The sequence below is a fragment of the Halyomorpha halys genome, unplaced genomic scaffold, assembly GCF_000696795.3.
Source record: "Halyomorpha halys isolate HHAL.00 unplaced genomic scaffold, Hhal_1.1 Scaffold349.1, whole genome shotgun sequence".
Classification (NCBI taxonomy): Eukaryota; Metazoa; Arthropoda; class Insecta; order Hemiptera; family Pentatomidae; genus Halyomorpha; species Halyomorpha halys.
The window spans coordinates 840,298-858,309 of NW_027109825.1; the positions used below are offsets into that span (position 1 = coordinate 840,298).

General features: G+C 30.2%; 1 non-coding gene across 1 annotated transcript; it reads left to right on the plus strand.

Moving 5' to 3' along the window:
* The first annotated feature begins 17,889 nt into the window (after nt 1–17,889).
* On the plus strand, nt 17,890–17,971 carry TRNAS-GCU (transfer RNA serine (anticodon GCU)). The gene has a single exon. It is a non-coding gene; the product is annotated as a tRNA-Ser (tRNA).
* The last annotated feature ends 41 nt before the right edge of the window (nt 17,972–18,012 follow it).

The following is an 18,012-nucleotide window of genomic DNA, read 5'->3' on the forward strand; positions in this document are numbered from 1 at the left end:
TTCAAGAAAAGCAAAACAAAAAATTGGCTACTAAATAAACATTAAAAAATTAATGTTAAAAAAAATTGTTGATAAACAACCCCCCCCCCCAAAAAAAACTTATTCGACTGTATTATTTCAAGTATGGTAGGAACAGTACTGCCAATACGTTTATTAAAACCCAAATTCGTGTATTTCTTGGATTTGTGGAAAATTCGCATGTAACCGAAAAATAGGGTTATTTCCAATGGGGTGGCTTGAGTCTAGAGATGGGAAGGAATAATTAGATAAGTAATTTGATTACAACTTGGATTACATGCCTCAGATACACTAAGATTACCTTTAAATGGTCCAACATATAAAAAAATAGAGGTTTTTAAAAAAATTATACTGAAAGATTTGTAAAACGCAATGTAGTTATGAAAAGTAATCACAATTCCTCTTATACCACAACTATTACTGCCTAATGCTAAGTAATTGCAATTATAATTACTTATTGACGCTTAGTAATTTCAATTACGATTATTTATTGAGCCTTAGTTATAGAAATTACTATTTCAATTAGATGTAACTTAACTAATATTTTTAGAAAAAGGAAATGATGAATAATTTCGCTCATTGAATCTTACCTTTTTTACCGAAGAATCGACGTATGTCCATCTTCTCCCTACAAAAGTGTGGTTGTGATCCGTGGAGATGTTAATTAAACAAAGTTACCTTCCTAATTATAGCATGTTTCCAGAAAGAAATCATCTTTCAAATAAGTTCAATATTTTCTTTATTTTATTTTTCCCCATATCACAGCCCTCGAAGAATGGTGTAGTAGTTGGAGGATTGAAATAAATTCCTACAAATCCCATCATATCACCTTTACCCTTCGTCGTAAACCTACCGACTGCTCTACAGTTTCATTTTAAAATGTTCCTTTTACCCCAGTCGAACAGATCCGCTACCTTGGACTACATTTGGACAAGCGATTAACCTGGAATCCTCACACAAGACTGAAAAGACAGGAAACTACATATCGATTTCGACTATTACAACACTTACTAGAGAAACGGTCTAAACTTCCAACACATTACAAAAGACTGATCTACATGACTATAATAAGGCCAATCTGGACATATTGAGTTGAGCTTTAGGGCTCCACTAAACCTTCGAATTCCTCTCGTATTCAATCCTTACTATCCAAAATCCTTCGTAAAATCCTCAATGTTCCTCTCTTTGTCACAAATAAAATCATACATAAAGACCTTAATGTTCCCTATGTAACCGATCTAGCCCAAACCAGATATCACTCTTTCCATTATAAACTCCCTAACCACTCAAATCCCCTAGTTTTTAATCTTCCATCCACTTCCATTCCTGACAATTCTCCGAGGCGCCTGAAAAGAAGATGGCCACGAGACCAGCTAATGTAAAATGTCATTAGAGTGCTACCAATGGATAGTTGCTCTACACGACTGTAACACTCCATTTTAACTAAGATCACATTTACTAAATGTATTATATAATATACAGTTGTAAATTTCAACAATGATATTAAAAAAAAAAAAGATTTAGTTTTCTAAATTGCAGCGAAATAGCTAAATACCTAAGTTAGAAAGTGTTAATAGAAGAAATAAAACGATTGCCAACTTCTTGTCTGCTTAAAATATGAACACAAAATTTTGTTTTCAGTAGAAATTGTGTTGAATGTTTTCAGTTGAAATTACAACACTTACTAGACAAACGGTCTAAACTTCCAACACATTACAAAAGACTGATCTACATGACTGTAATAAGGCCAATCTGGACATATGGAGTTGAGCTTTGGGGCTCCACTAAACCTTCGAATTCCTCTCGTATTCAATCCTTACAATCTAAAATCATACATAAAATCCTCAATGCTCCTTACTTTGTCACAAATAAAATCATACATAAAAACCTTAATGTTCCCTATGTAACCGATCTAGCCCGAACCAGATATCACTCCTTCCCTTATAAATTCCCTAACTACTCAAATCGACATGCCAGCGCAATCTGCAACTCAATATCATTTTCATATTTTGGATCTAGTTTAAAAGAGATTTTTCTGTTTTTTTATCAAGTATTCTAATTACAATTACTTGGAATCTTAGAAGAAAAATCAAAACTATACTTACCATTTCCTAAATGGCAATAAGAACAATGTTTATAACAAAAAAAGGACAGAATTAACAGGAAGCACAAAAAAATAAATAAATAAATAAATAAATATCAACAACAAACTAAACGTAAGATTTAACTAACTGAACAGCTGACATGAAAGTATGGCGTCTCGGATGTTCCCCAAACCACCTCTCCATGGTTTTGAAACCCTAGGCCTTCTGGCTTACTTGGCCTGACAGCTTACTCTCTCCATTATACTTCTTCCTCCATGGTAATTTCGAGTAAAATTGTTAAATTACGTTATCTGTGAACCACTAATTTAGCGTTGGAACTAAGGACGTCGAGATAACACTAAATTATCAGGAATCCTTTTAGTAGAATACTCCAACTGAAGTATCGATACAGGATAGTATTGGATGTTTGCTGCGTCCGACGTAACAAGTCTTCTTTTTTACTTTTACATACCGATATATGGACTGTATATTCCAAGAGGAAGTATTAAAATCGTTCAAAATTTCGAATTTGGGTTTTCGACGAAAATACACTTTTTGAGTCCATATATCCAAGTTTTACAAAATGGTGTTAGGCGTGAACACCTCAGCATATAGTGCATTATATATATTGTGTCTGGTATGTTACAGATACTTTTTGTTTTAAGTCTAGATTCTATACATATCGATATCAAGAGATTCGATATTAAACTTTACAACATTTTTTTTAACAACGGCTCTAACGATTTTTATGAAACTTGGTATATCAATGAGCAATTAGATTATCTTTAATATTACATCAGTATAACTTGATTTGAAATATTCTAACCGGGCTTAAATGGCGAATTTTTAAAAATCTTACTCTAAAGTAACTTTAATTTTGTTAATTTGAATTAAATAAACAGTTCTTATAGATAGAAATAGTAAAAAATGGATAAATATTAAAGAATTTGATGAATAAATAAAGGATTAAAAGATAAAAATAAACACAGGAGTTCGAATCCGAGACCGTCCGATTTCTTCCAATCGCATTCATATGTACCCGGCCTCGTTATCTTTTGTCAAACTGTTGTATTCTTGGCAAGAATAAAGTTGATATTCGTTATTTTCACTTCTGGAAACTCTAAAATATGAATTTTTAGAGTAGGGGTATTCATGATCTTTAGTAATGTTAAATGGAGAAATATTTTCTTCTTTTACCTTGTTAAAACGATATAACATATATCATGGTTGAGAGTACAGACTCTAGTTCTGGTAAATGGAGAATGACGTCATACAAAAGACAGTTTTTTTTTTTTTTTTTTTTTTTTTTTTTTTTTTTTTTTTTTTCTTACCTCCTAAGATTATATTTATTTAAACAATTTACAATACATAGTACTTAAAACTAAGAAATATATATACATAATTACATTTTTATCTTGACAAAAGACAGCTGAGCTCTACACCATTTTATTTGTTGTCGTGTTAGATTACTTGCTCGTAGTTTTGATTGTCTTGGGATTATTTTGGACGTTTTTAAACAATACAATCAGTAGCCAAATTATCACACTTCTACTTTTCACTTACTTTAGGCATGTTGTAATTAATTACTTTTAATCAAAACTTAAAAGTATACAACAAGAAGTTTTGGAAGGAAACGTTATAGGTTATAAAACAAGTTGATCAAAAATCCGCTAGGAGCTCTTATGCATTTACCATTTAACATGACTTTAAATAGGATTGCTCACAATCCTGTTCTTATAATATTTAACATGGTAAAGCATTATACATTTAGCACAATATCATTAATACAATACAAGAAATACACATTAATACAAGAAAATCTAAGAGAACATTATTTCAAGTAGAGTAAATTTGCTCAAATATTAGCCCTAAAAGAGCTATTTACGTCCAATAGTTCTCGAGATATAGCTTTTTAAAAAGCAAAATTTCTTAAAATTCTACTGAAAAATTAGAGGTTAGTTAATTTATTTTAAGAAATTTATATCTCAGGAACTATGTGCCGTACAGATGTCTATTAGCACTCAAATTAAGGCTAGTTTAATGGACTATAAAGAAGTTTATGACTTTTATTTTTGTAGGAATAGTAGTTTTCATAAATTCTAAAATAAATTGATTTATAGTTGTTCGGACAATAAGTTTGATTTATGAAAAACTTCATTTGAGAAACCATTGGACGTACAGATGTCTGCCAGCACTCAAATTAAAGCTAGTCAAATTTACTACAAAATAGTTAATAATGTTTATCTTTGTAGGAGTAGTAGTTTTTATAATATTTGACAAAATAAATTCACAAAATGTTAATTTCTAGTTGCTCGTATAAAATGTTGGATTTTTGAAAAAATATATCTCTAGATCCATAAGACGCACATATGTCTGCCAACACCCAAAATAAAGGAAATTTAACTTTCTATAAAGTAGTTTATGACACTTATCTTCATAGGGGTAGTAGAATATAAATTTGGCAAATGAAAATTTGTCCGAACAACTTATAAATCAATTTATTTTAACAACTTTCATGTAAACTATTACTCCTACAAAGATAAACATCATAAGCTACTTTATAGCTCATTAAACTAGCTTTAATTTGAGTGCTTATAGACATTTGTACGTCAAATGGTTTTTGAGATATAAATTTTTCAAAATAAATCCACTAACTGCTGATCTTTCAGTACGTTCCACACAACATTTTTTCCGAAACGTTGCTTTTTAAAAAGCTATATCTCGAAAAATATTTAACTTAAATAACTCTATTAGGGCTCATATTTTACCAAATTTACTATTCTTTAAATGGTGTTCTCTTAGGTTTTCTTGTGTTGTTCCTACTTATTAAGATATAGAGCTCCAAATGAAAAATTATTTTTACCTATACTTGGCAGACTCATCAATTTAGACTATTAATAATACATAGTTTTCATTAAAGTAATCAAAAATTGGGGTGAGATAACTGCCTTTTTTGTCCTCTTGGGCTCTTGTACTGTAGCGGATTTTTTGAGCAACTTGTTTTATAACCTTTCCTTCGAAAACTTCATGTTATTGTTTATTCATAAGTTTTCACTAAAGTAGTTAATTACAACATGTCTAAATTGAGTGAAAAGTGCAAGTTATGTAAAAGTTTAGGTACTGAGTATCTTGTTGATCTTCTAACTTATGAGGAAGAGAATCAAGAAGAGCTAATTGACAACTGTCATTACATTATTATTATTGTCATACATTGCTTTATTAGTTATAAAAACATCCAAAACAGTTCCAACACAAACTACGAGCAAGTAACCTAACACGACAAAAAATAAAACGGTGGCGAGCTCAACTGGTCTGTTGCGTGACGTCATTCTCCATTTAACATACCTAGTAACAGACTCTCAACCATGTTATATCGTTTTAACTTGGTAAAAGAAGGAAATATTTCTCCATTTAACACGCTTTACCATGTTAAACTAATGATCATGAATATCCCTAATATTGCCTATTGGATTGATCAGTTTGCTGTGTATTAGTAACTCAACACAGTTGAGATCACAATTTTTTTGAGTTCCTCCTGAGTGAATAAACTTCAATTGCTTTTTAAGTAGTTAGACTTTTTTTTAAAAAAACTGACTAGTTTTAACAGAAAAATCTATAATTTCTTCCTAAAAATGTTATAGAAATTCTCCTTTTGAATATTTTAAGAACTCCTGATTTGGCTCACTTTTGCATTCAACAGCATATGAGAAAAATATATTCTTATAATTCGATAATATCTTTTGTTCTTTTCAATAAAATCTATCTCCTTGAAGAAACTCGCCGTATTACCTAGCTCATGTTTATACTTTTCTCTTAGTTCAGTCACCTCATTCAATCAATAACTCTAAATATTATAAAACGGATTGGCTACCTCAGTGCGTCTTCTAGTAGGATAGATGATGGTTCCTAGATCGGAAAGTAGAAATGGACATTTACTTGGCCATTTATTGGTCTTGAATAAGAGGTAGGTTAATTTAGATTTTATTGACATTCGAACAAAAATAAACAACCTCTTGGGAATTCATTTTTAGACAGTCAGTTATGGATTATTGTTTATTAAATTATATTATTTAGTTTCATTTAATTTTGTTCCATCAAAATATTTTCAGTTGGTTGGCAATTTTTTTTATTTTTCTATTTTGTTAATTACAAAATATGCTGATTATCTGTGATTTATTAACAGCCTCATCTTTATATTTTCTTTTTATCTTAATTTTAACAAAAGAAAAAAAATTGTACTTTTAGTTTGTTAAATTTTAAACAGAATCATTTTATTATCTTTGTATATTTAAAAATTATACCAAGTAATTCTTATTTGTTTGTATATTTATATTTTTTATTCTTTATTATATATTATTCTTTATTTATTATTTAGTACACTTACAGTACTAAGGCACCGGGCTACTAACTCCAAGGACCCGGTAGTGGCAGATAATTATTTCCTGTTTTACTGTAGCCGTAAGTGAGCCCTATGGGTTGGGGGGTAAAAATCTATTGGTCGAGCGTTATTCTGACTAAATCACATCCTTGCACAACCGTTGGTACTGCACCTCTGACCCTTCATGTGTTGAACCAGTACAGATTTTTTTTTTTAATGTATTCATATTTTTAGACAGCATTTTTTTTTCTTTTTTTTTGTACATTACGATTTTTCTATTTTTCATTTTTGGTTTTAGTTATTTTACTTACGTAATTAATTGATTACTTATACGTTTTCTTTTCCATTTCTTTCGCAACTAGAATTTTAATTATAAAAGGAAGATCGTCCGGGCGTGATAAAAAAAAAAAAAAAAAAAAATCAAATAAAAATGGAACTATTGTGGGGCAACGCTTCGCCGCACTTTGTAGAACTTACAAAAATGGAAATCAATTAATCTAGTTTTAAAGATATAGAGCTCCGAATGAAAAAAATTTTTTTTTAACGTACAGCAGACTCATTAATTTTTACTAGTAATTATACATAGTTTCCATTAAATTAATAACAAATTAGGATGAAATAACCGCCTTTTTTCTTACTGGCACTTGTACTATTTGGACTTAGTGGCCTCAAAACCTATATTTCCGTCGAAAAATCGAATTCGAAATTTTGCACGAACGTAATACTCCCCTTACCGTATACTCCATATATAGGCAGGCAAGTGAATAAAACAAAAAATTCGTAATATAATATTTTAAAATCAGGACAAATCGGATAAAAAGAGGAGAATGTATGACAAAAAATGATTAGAATAGACTGGATAACGGATAGTTTGTCTGAAACGTATTCCAAGATACAGAAAGAAATTAAGGATTTGTTCATTGAAAATAAATAAATAATAAAAAAGGTTTGATAATGAACTAAGTTTTAATGCAACGTACTGTCTAAGCGATGACGCCATTTCCAGCAGCAGGTGTGAATGTAGGGTGGCTGTGTTTGAACAAGAACCTTTGCTTTAACTTTCAGATAGCATTCATATCTTCGTTGTTTAGTTCGGTAACACTGCGTTCCGGATTATTTTACGTGGATGAGAATGATAGGCTGTGTCAGGAAGCTTTTTATTCGAAAAGAGCTTGGTGAGTTATTTACTTTAACATAAATTCTGCTAACAACAGTTTCCAGAAACAGTTTGTTAATTTTTCCAAAAGTTTTTTTTTTTTTTTTGGAAAATAGTTGATTGATCATTAGTAATATATATAAGGAAGATAGTCCGGGTGCGGTCAGAATAACTGAAATAGTAAATAAACTATTTATTGTGAGCAAACGTTTCGCCTCACGTTTTAGGGGTTCATCGGGGCTAAAAAGATACAAAGAACCAAAATATTGTAAGAAAGTAAGACAATAGATAACATAAGATAAACATAAACTATGGCATCGTTAAAAATGATTTGTATATTCTCATATATTATATGACAGGTAGCAGGTCCAATTAAAGCAAACCCCTGAACTACTTGACTACTATATGCGACCGGTATTAGGCAATGGAAACATCATTCATGATTTTGAAATGTTACATTATTAGGTAGTAGGTTGGTCGATTTACGACATGTCACAATCTCACAAGAGATCATAACACTAAAAAAAAGGCAATCCTTCCCCGCCGGACCCGCCCCGCTAAACCTCCGGAGAGTGACGTCCCTACATCACTTTTGAAATAGTGCCTTAAAACGGGAAGGAGAGATTTTAAGATAGAGCAATATTTAAAAAGCACCTGAAATTGAAAAACGGCATAATATAAAATATGTGAGCAAAATAAATTAAAGAAAATTTTTACCTCGAATAGTTCCCGAAATATAACTTTTTAAAAAGCAATATTTTATAAAAAAGGTTACAAAAATTGAGTTGGTGAATTTATTTTAAGAAATCTATATCTCACAAAACCATTCGACGTACAGATATCTATTAGCACTCAAATTAAAGCCAGTTTAATGTACTACAAAGTAATTTATGATGTTTATCTTCGTAGGAGTAGTAAGTAGTCTTCATAATATTCATCAAAATAGATTCACATGTTGCTTTATAGTTCTTCGGATAACAATTTTGATTTATAAAAAAATATATCTTAGGAATCATAAGATGCACAGATATCTGTCAGCACTCAAATTAAAGATAGTTGAAAATACCATAAAAACTACTACTCCTACGAAGATAAAGATCATAAACTACTTTATAGTACATTAAACTTGCTTTAATTTGAGTGCTAATAGACATCTGTACGTAAAATTGTTTTGGAGATGTAGGTTTCTCAAAATAAATTCACTAATTACTGATTTTTCCGTGCATTTTTTTATGAAATGTTACAATTATAAAGCTATATCTCGGGAACTATTGAACGTAAATAACTCTATTAGGGCTCATGTTTTAGAAAATTTACTCTACTTCAAATGCTTATCTGTTAAGGATTCATGTTTTGTTGGTAGTTTTAAAGTTATTGAGCTCCGATTGTAAAGATTTTTTTAACGTTTTGAAACAGCCGCCATATTTATTCCCCCTACCTTTACTTGGCAGACTCAATAATTTTGAATAGTAATTACACATAGTTATCATTAAAGTAATAAAAAATTGTGGTAAAAAAACTGCCCTTTTTCTCCTCCTGAGCTCTTGTAATATCAGTGAAAATTAAAATCAGACGTGCATATGTCTGCCAGCTCTCAAAATAAAGGCAATTTAACACACTATACACTTAGTTTATAACACTTATCTTCTTAGGGGTGGTAGTTTTTATATTTGCATATGAACATAAATTTTGCACTTGAAATTTTGTACGAAATAAATAAATCAATGTATGAAATAAATCAATTTATTTTAGCAAATATCATGAAACCTAATACACCTACGAAGATAAACATTATAAACTACTTTATAGTACATTAAATTAGCTCTAATTTGAGGGCTTATAGACATCTTATGGTATTTGAGGTAAAGATTTATCAAAATAAATTCACTAACAATTGATTTTTCAGTACATTTTTTATGAAATGTTGTTTTTTAATAAGCTATATCTCGGGAACTATTGAACGTAAATAGCTCTATTAGGGCTTATATTTTAGAAAATGTATTTCTTCTAAGTAACGATCTCTTAGGTATTCTTGTGTTGTTGGTAGTTTTAAAGATATAGTCTCTGAATGAAACATTATGTTTTTTAACGTTTTGAAATATCCGGCATTTTTTATTCCCCTTTCCTATACTTGGCAGACTCATCAATTTTGACTATTAAATATACATAGTTTCCATTAAAGTAATAACAAATTACGGTTAAAATAACTGACTTTTTTTTACTCTTGGGGACTTGTAGGAGCCTCATAGATCGCGGGGGAGATTATAAAGATGGCACTGGAAATACGACAATTTACCTTCTTGTTCAAACAAGAAAAGGAAGGTAAAAGTTTATTACGATGTTATAAATATAAAACATAGTTATAAACTGATTTAGCTTATGGTGATCTCAAAAAACCTTGCTTTAAAGATTATGAAACGTAGTACAATATAAAAGTATAAAATTAATACAGAATAAATATAGATAAATTATGGCACACAGTAGAATATTATGTATTATGTATTTCATATAAATTCTATTCGGGTGATAATTACTCCTGATGATTAAAGACACTCGTATCCGCATGAGAGCCACGATTTATTAATACACTTCAAGATAAGAACTACGCGAATTCTTCAAGAATTTTCTAGCTTATTTTATTTATATTGTTTGACTAACATAAAAATTTGAGTCATTACTTTTCCACGAATATGGAGAGTGATTAGTATAATAACAATTTCAGGCAGTCTCATTTGTTTAAATAATATTTGTAATATGTTTGCTTAAAAAGCCTAAAGGTTCGATGCCGATACCACTAATTGTTCTCTACATATGTATATACATCTGTCGAATGATGCCCCTCCAAAACCAAATGTACTAAATTAGATATAATGCAATCCTCCATTCTACGTTTCGGTCTACCTCTCAGGCGTTTACCTGTTGGTTCAGTGTTTATTAAATAATAATTGTTGTTAATAAAAATAAATATTTTAAGATTTGATTTTATTCCAACAAACCCCATCAAACCACCTTTACCCTTCGTCGTAATCCTACCGACTGCCCTACAGTTTCATTTAATAATGTTACTCTTATCCCTGTCGAACAGATCCGCTACCTTGGACTACATTTGGACAAACGATTAACCTGGATTCCTCACACGAGACTGAAAAGACAGGAAACTGTACGTCGATTTCGACTACTACAGCACTTACTAAACAAACGGTCCAAACTTCCAATTCATTGCAAAAGACTGATCTACATGACTATAATAAGGCCAATCTGGACATATGGAGTTGAGCTTTGGGGCTCCACTAAACCTTCGAATTCCTCTCGTATCCAATCCTTACTATCCAAAATCCTTCGTAAAATCCTCAATGTTCCTCTCTTTGTCACAAATAAAATCATACATAAAGACCTTAATGTTCCCTATGTACCGATCTAGCCCGAACCAGATATCACTCTTTCCATTATAAACTCCCTAACCACTCAAATCCCCTAGTTTTTAACCTTGCATCCACTTCCATTCCGAAGATGGCCACGAGACCAGCTAATGTAAAATGTCATTAGAGTGCTACCATTGGGTAGTTGCTCTACACGCCTGTAACACTCCATTTTAACTAAGATCACATTTACTAAATGTATTATATAATATACAGTTGTAAATTTCAATAAAGATATTAAAAAAAAAAGATTTGATTTTCTAAATTGCAGCGAAATAGCTAAATACCTAGGTTAGAAAGTGTTAATAGAAGAAATAAAACGATTGCCAACTTCTTGTCTGCTTAAAATATGAACACAAATTTTTGTTTTCAGTTGAAATTCTAAAATTTCAAACTCTAAAATAACATACATCTGTACGTCGAATGTTTTTTGCGAATCTTACATTTTAAAAAATGTACTCTACTTTAAATGATGATCTCTTAGATTTTCTATTGTTGTTGGTAGTTGTAAAGATATAGAGCTCCGAATAAAAAATTAATTATGTTTAACGTTTTGAAACAGCCGCCATTTTATTTACCCTACCTATACTTTGCAGACTCATCAACTTTGACCAGTAATTATACATATTTTTCAATTAAGTAATCAAAAATTGTAGTGAAAATAGCTGCCTTTTTTCTCTTCTTGGGCTCTTGTACTACTTGTTCCTGGCTAGAATGCAACGTATATATTTAAAAAGACAGCAACATCTAATAAAAGCCATGTACAGTGGAATGAGATCGGAATAGTTCATTGCCGCTTTCCAGACAGCCTGAAACGGTTGTGTGAAAACAGTTTTCAAAAATAGCTAATTATCAAATAATTTTATAGATCATATTTATGTATTTTTTATCAATAATAACAATGAGAGTAGACAAACATACATAGACCATTTTGCAAGATGTGGTGGTTTGGACTCCCGAGATATCAGAAACTGCATTTCCTTCGAAATCTCCAATTTAAATGTTTTCAAGATCGAAATACTTCCCCTTATAAGTTAATCTATATATAAGTAAGTGAAAATAAAGATGACATAGAATAAATATATCAAGAAAAAAGATCTTTGGTAAAGTAACCTGAACGAATCACAAATAATTCATTTATTCCATAAATTATACGATATCAGTATTTGAATTAATCATGATTGTTGTAAACAACGTGTAAGATAAAGCGTTTAAAAGGTCATTTGGAAGAGAAGATACGATTGGCTGGTAATTCAGGTAACTACTAATCGATACTCAACCACGGCTAACTTGATAAAAACCAATTGCAACAAATTCGATGTTGTAGTATTTCGATAGGAATTCAACATTCATAGGTAAGGAAATAATAGGAAAAAGTTTATTTTAAACAAAAATAATAATTTTAAATATATTTTTTTCAATTTCTTCAGACTAGTATTTATTAATTAAATAAATCAAATGATATCCTTGTTAAGTCTCACACTCTTTATTATATTAACAGTCCAACGTTTCGGCCAATTCGGCCATTCTTAAGGACAATCTTCAAATATAAATTCTCACCTCGCATCAAAATTTAAAAATGTTTTGCAGGCTATTCTGCCCAGGTCATTAATTATAAGTCAAAATCACCCTATTTTTTTAAAACTTTTAATTTTCGGTTAATCTGCATTATCACTATCATACAAACAATGGCCGAAACTTGGACTATTGGTATAATAAAAAGTATTGAGACTAAACAAGAATACAATTTGATTTATTTAATAAAATAATAATACCTGACCGTTTAAATAAAAAAGAATAGGACGTTCATAAAATTAAATTAAAATACTAGCTTGGATTACCTCAAAATTTAGATGAAATCAGACCCGCTAGCATAGAAATATTTAATTGTCTTTGATAAGTCTATATTATACCATCAACAGTCCAATGTAAGACCATCCTCAAGGACAATCTAACAATTAACAGCTTATATTATACATTCATTTGTAACAATTTTCACAATAACATTATTATTAATAATTGAACATACCTTAAATATAAATTTACATCTCACATCCAATTATTTAAAAACGTTTTGCATGCTATTCTGCCCGGGTCATTAATTACTTGTCAGATTACCCTATAAAACAATAAATTAATAGAGTATAAATAAATAAATAATATTAATTATTAAGTAGCTAGCCTAATCTCACGTCTACAACCAAAAAAATCCTAAAACGGGGAAATTCAACGAAATAAATTCTAAAAATATACAAAATACTATATAAATCTTTTTAATTTGTTAAAAGGTTTTGAAAAAGAAAAAAAAAAAAATTTTTACTCTAATTCGCCATCCTCATCTTTCTCATCTATGAAGTAAATGCCGAAGATTTTTTTTCTCGCTTAATTTCTACGGGTTTGATTGTATTCAAATGTTGTAAAATTAAAGAACGTTGATTTGTTGAAGTTATTTTTTTCCCAACACACTTCTGAATCACATTCAAAATTTTCTGATCGCACCCCTGACCAACGTATTCATAATTTTAATATTTTAACTTGTCATCTTCATCATCATCTTTCCATTGATAAATTTACAAGGGAGATGCATCTTTACTGCAAATTTCGAAAAAAAAATCTGTGGGTTTGATTGTTTTCTAACGTAGTAAAATTAAAGAACGTTGATTTGTTGAAGTAATTTAAAAAAAAATATATATATATATGTAACACTCCCGAATCACATTTAAAACTGTTCTTTATTCTATGCTTCTGGGATGATGTCATAAATCAACCGAATCAATTAATAATTTTTTTTTTTTATTTATTTATTGATATTTAAAACTGTATAAAAAATACAACTAGTAAATTTGATCATAATGACATAATGATATGATACAGGATGTAGAGAAACTACCCAGTAGTAGAACTCTAAAAACAGTTTACAATATAAGGTCACGAGGCCATCTTCTTTTCAGGCGGCTCGGAGGATTGCCAGGAATGGAAGAGGAAACAAGGTTAGAAACTAGTGGGTTTGGGTGGTTAGGGAGTTTCTTATGGAAGGAATAATATCGGGTTCGGGCTAGATCGGTTACATAAGGAACATTTAGGTCTTTATGGATGATAATTAATAAAATTTGAAATATAAAATATAAGAATGGAAGGGAACATAGTTGTTAGTACATAATAAGTAAAGGATCTCACAATACCGTTGATTTGTTAATTATCATAGTATTAGATGTTGATTTTAAGCTTTCCAGAAAATAATTGAGAGCTACCTCTGTTGTAATTTTAATCTGTTAATTTATTGTATTTTTTTCTAATTTACAAAAAAAAAAGTTTCAATTAAAAAAAAAAACCTAGTGAAAAGAGAAATATTTATGGGATAAAATATGTACTAATAAGAAAAATATGTAAACAAAATGTATTAACGATGATTTTATGAAGCATTTTTTTTTTCATTTTAAATAAAATTGGTTTAAAATATCTGGAACTATTTCTAGGAAGCATAAATATATTTATAAATGTCGTAGAAAAGAATAAAAATACTATACCTAGTTATATATTTGTCAATAAAATATGGATTTATTATGAATAAAATATATTAATACTAACAAACAACATATTTATAATTTAGGTTATGCACTCGGATTACGATAAAAATGTGTAATCTGGTTCATTATTGATTATTTAGTGAACTCTACCCGGGGCCTCCATATGGTTTTCACTATCTCTCCCTGCCCCTCCCTGAAGTCGGGCTTGGACGAAGTTCTCACAATATAGGATGTTAAAAAGTAGCTGATTAACATTTTTTTTAATAGAGGCCCCTCACCTATATATTTAATATTTAATTTAATTTCTCACAGAATAGACACATCAAAACCTCAGATAATTATTTAACTGGATACTTGCTACGTACGTTAGAAAAAGGTTGTATTTAATTTGATTTAGGTTTCATTTACGTAAGGCGATTTATTAATTCATGTATTATTTCCTGTTTTAGAGAGATCGGAAAAAAAAAATAAAAATTTTTGTTTAAGAATCCGTTCGTTGCTAAGCCTTACAAACTTACACGTACTTATTCGCCTAATGCTGTAAACTGAATTATATTTAAAGAATGCAGTTCTTATAATTCGGCGTTATGTAGCCTTCTAAATTCTCTGGTTAATACGTACTTCTTACTATATATATATACTACATATTTACGCAATATATATTTTACGCAATACTTAATTTTCAAAAACCTTAAGCCACTGTTCCTTCCTTAACGTATGAGGCCACGTTTCACATATTTAAAGAACAAAAGGAAGAATTGCTTTGTAAATTCTAACTTTAAAATTTCTTGAAAGAAGCTAAGCAATTTCGAAATCGAAAATTAAGAAGGTCGAAACGTCGGCATAGATAAATAAATTGTTGTTTATTTATGTTCTTTTTACTGACCGCACCCCCTCCCCCCGACCATCTTCTCCAATTATTAATCTATGGTTAGCTATCTAAACCTCTTTATTAATCCAGTAACCTGGGGTCAAGGACGTGACAACATCATCCACATATACGTCACTGCACCAGAAGATACAATCTACCTAGATCTCGTCAATAACAGCCTTATTCACTACTTCACACCACAATTCTGCAACTCTATAGACCCTTTCTCATCCGAATTCTTCAAACCTTTGCTACTCTTCAGACTTATTCAACTCATCCTGTTACTTCTCATCAGACTCCGAAGTCTTCTTCCATCAATGATTCTCCAGCCCAGACTTCTACTTCTTCCATCTTATTGCCCTGATGAAGACCTAAAACTCAGGTCGAAACGTCTGCATCAATAAATAATTTATTAATGTTCTTTTTACTGACCGCATCCACACCCCCCCCCTCCCCTCCGACCATCTTCTCCAATACTTTTTTATCCTCACGTATTTCGAAATCTAGTTTCTTGCTATATTTTATTAATTTATATGTATTTTGTTTAATAATTTCCTTGTTTTCATCCAATAATACCATATAACTAGCAAATCCATGCACAGAAATTTTACTACCTAGAGTAGAACACTTTTCTGTTTGCGTCAACTTTCTTATAACGTAATCAAGTCCTAGATTAAACAAGACATATGAAAGAATATCGCCTTGTACATGACTAAACATCAAACTTCCCGAAATAATGATTACTCATTCGAACTTCATTAAAGGTTTGAGACATACTCATTCATGCTAGATTTACTATCTTCTTCATGGCGCAAGTTGAAAATTAGGGTGATACAATAGTATATAATATAATACAAAGATCAAGTTCGTTAAATCTTAATCTTGAATGAATTGAAGATGAGTTGGAAATGGTTTAATTGTGGAGAGAACGTGTGTTCTAGAAGTTAAAAGAGAGATGGGAGGGTGGTATCCATTTTTATATAGAAAATTAACATAAATCAAAACAATAGTAAATTGAATTGATATGGCTGATTTTATCCTTACTGTTAGGAATCCATTCAGATAGTGGGGATGTGGTGGTGCCCCGGAAACACGCATTATAGGATAGCAGTCGCAGAATTTAATGTATCATGTTATGTGTTGCGTTCTCTGAACTAGTAAGTGATTTCGGATAGCCATTTTGCGTGGTTCAAGCTTGGTAAATTTAAAATTATTAGAAAATGAGGAATTGCTCGTTAAATATTGCTGTGACCACAAGACAAGACAATAACCAACCTCATTTTTATGACGGAGAACAAAAAATGAAATCATTTGTTGGGAATGTTTTACAAATTCTTGACGAAAATGTCACGTGCTGATTCATAATGATAGATACAAGAGGCTCAGTTCGCTTCAAAATTGGAGTCTTTGTAAGAATTATTTATAAATAATTGATTTAATTCAGAACTTATTATTATTTCGGCGCATCATACAATTTTTTTATTTAATTTTAATTTATTTATAGTTATTTACAACTGTATTAAAGATATATACAAAATGTAAATGTGATTGTTAGTTATACAATGACATAATAGAGAGAAGTGGAGAATCTACTCATTGATAGAACTCCATAAATATTTCTAGAGAACTCAACTCCATCTTCTTTTCAGAGGCCTAGGAGGATTATCAGGTAATCCAGGAAAAAAATAAATAAATAAATACGGAGTTCATAGAAGAATATCTTACATTAGTCTGGGCTTCCGTCTCGATTGTACAAGATCCCAAGAAAATGTAATAGTACAATCTATAGAATTTGTCATATACAAAATAAAATAATTTTTTTTATGCATCATTATTCATTCAAATACAACTAAAAATAAATTGTGTGCTATTAAATTTTCAATATTTTGAAACTCAACGAGTAACACAATACTAGATAAATGATTTATTTATTATAATAAAATTGTATTATACATAGATTATTCCAAAACTAGTAGGGCTTTCAGAAATCAACAGTCCGTATTACAATCTTTAGTATACATCAAATATAAAATAATTGTTATTATATAATTATGTATATATAGTTGACCGTAAAACTTAAATATAAGAAGATGGTCAGCGTTGCGGTAAAAAAAAGAATAGTTTATAACTATTTAGTGACCGACATTTCGCCCCACTTTGCAGGGCTTCATCAGAGCTGTTCTAAGCGAAAGGTTAAACAGCTATTTTTTTAACAATTTTTATTATAAAATATAAAAGAAAGCAATGTTATCCCTAAATCTACTGTTAATCGTATCCTTTTCGAATTTTAAATCAATAATAAAATATTAGACCATTTCTTGTTCGAGTCAATAGGATTGCTAATAATTTTTTTAAATTAATATTTAAAATAATAAAAATTTAATTTTAATTCTGTAGTGTTCCTCATAATGTAAAGTAATATCAAAGGGTTGGCATGACGAGGTGGCCGAGTGGTTAAGGCGTTGGACTGCTAATCCAATGTGCTCTGCACGCGTGGGTTCGAATCCCATCCTCGTCGGAAATTTTTTTCGCCCCTAACAATTAAAAATTTTGTTTTTT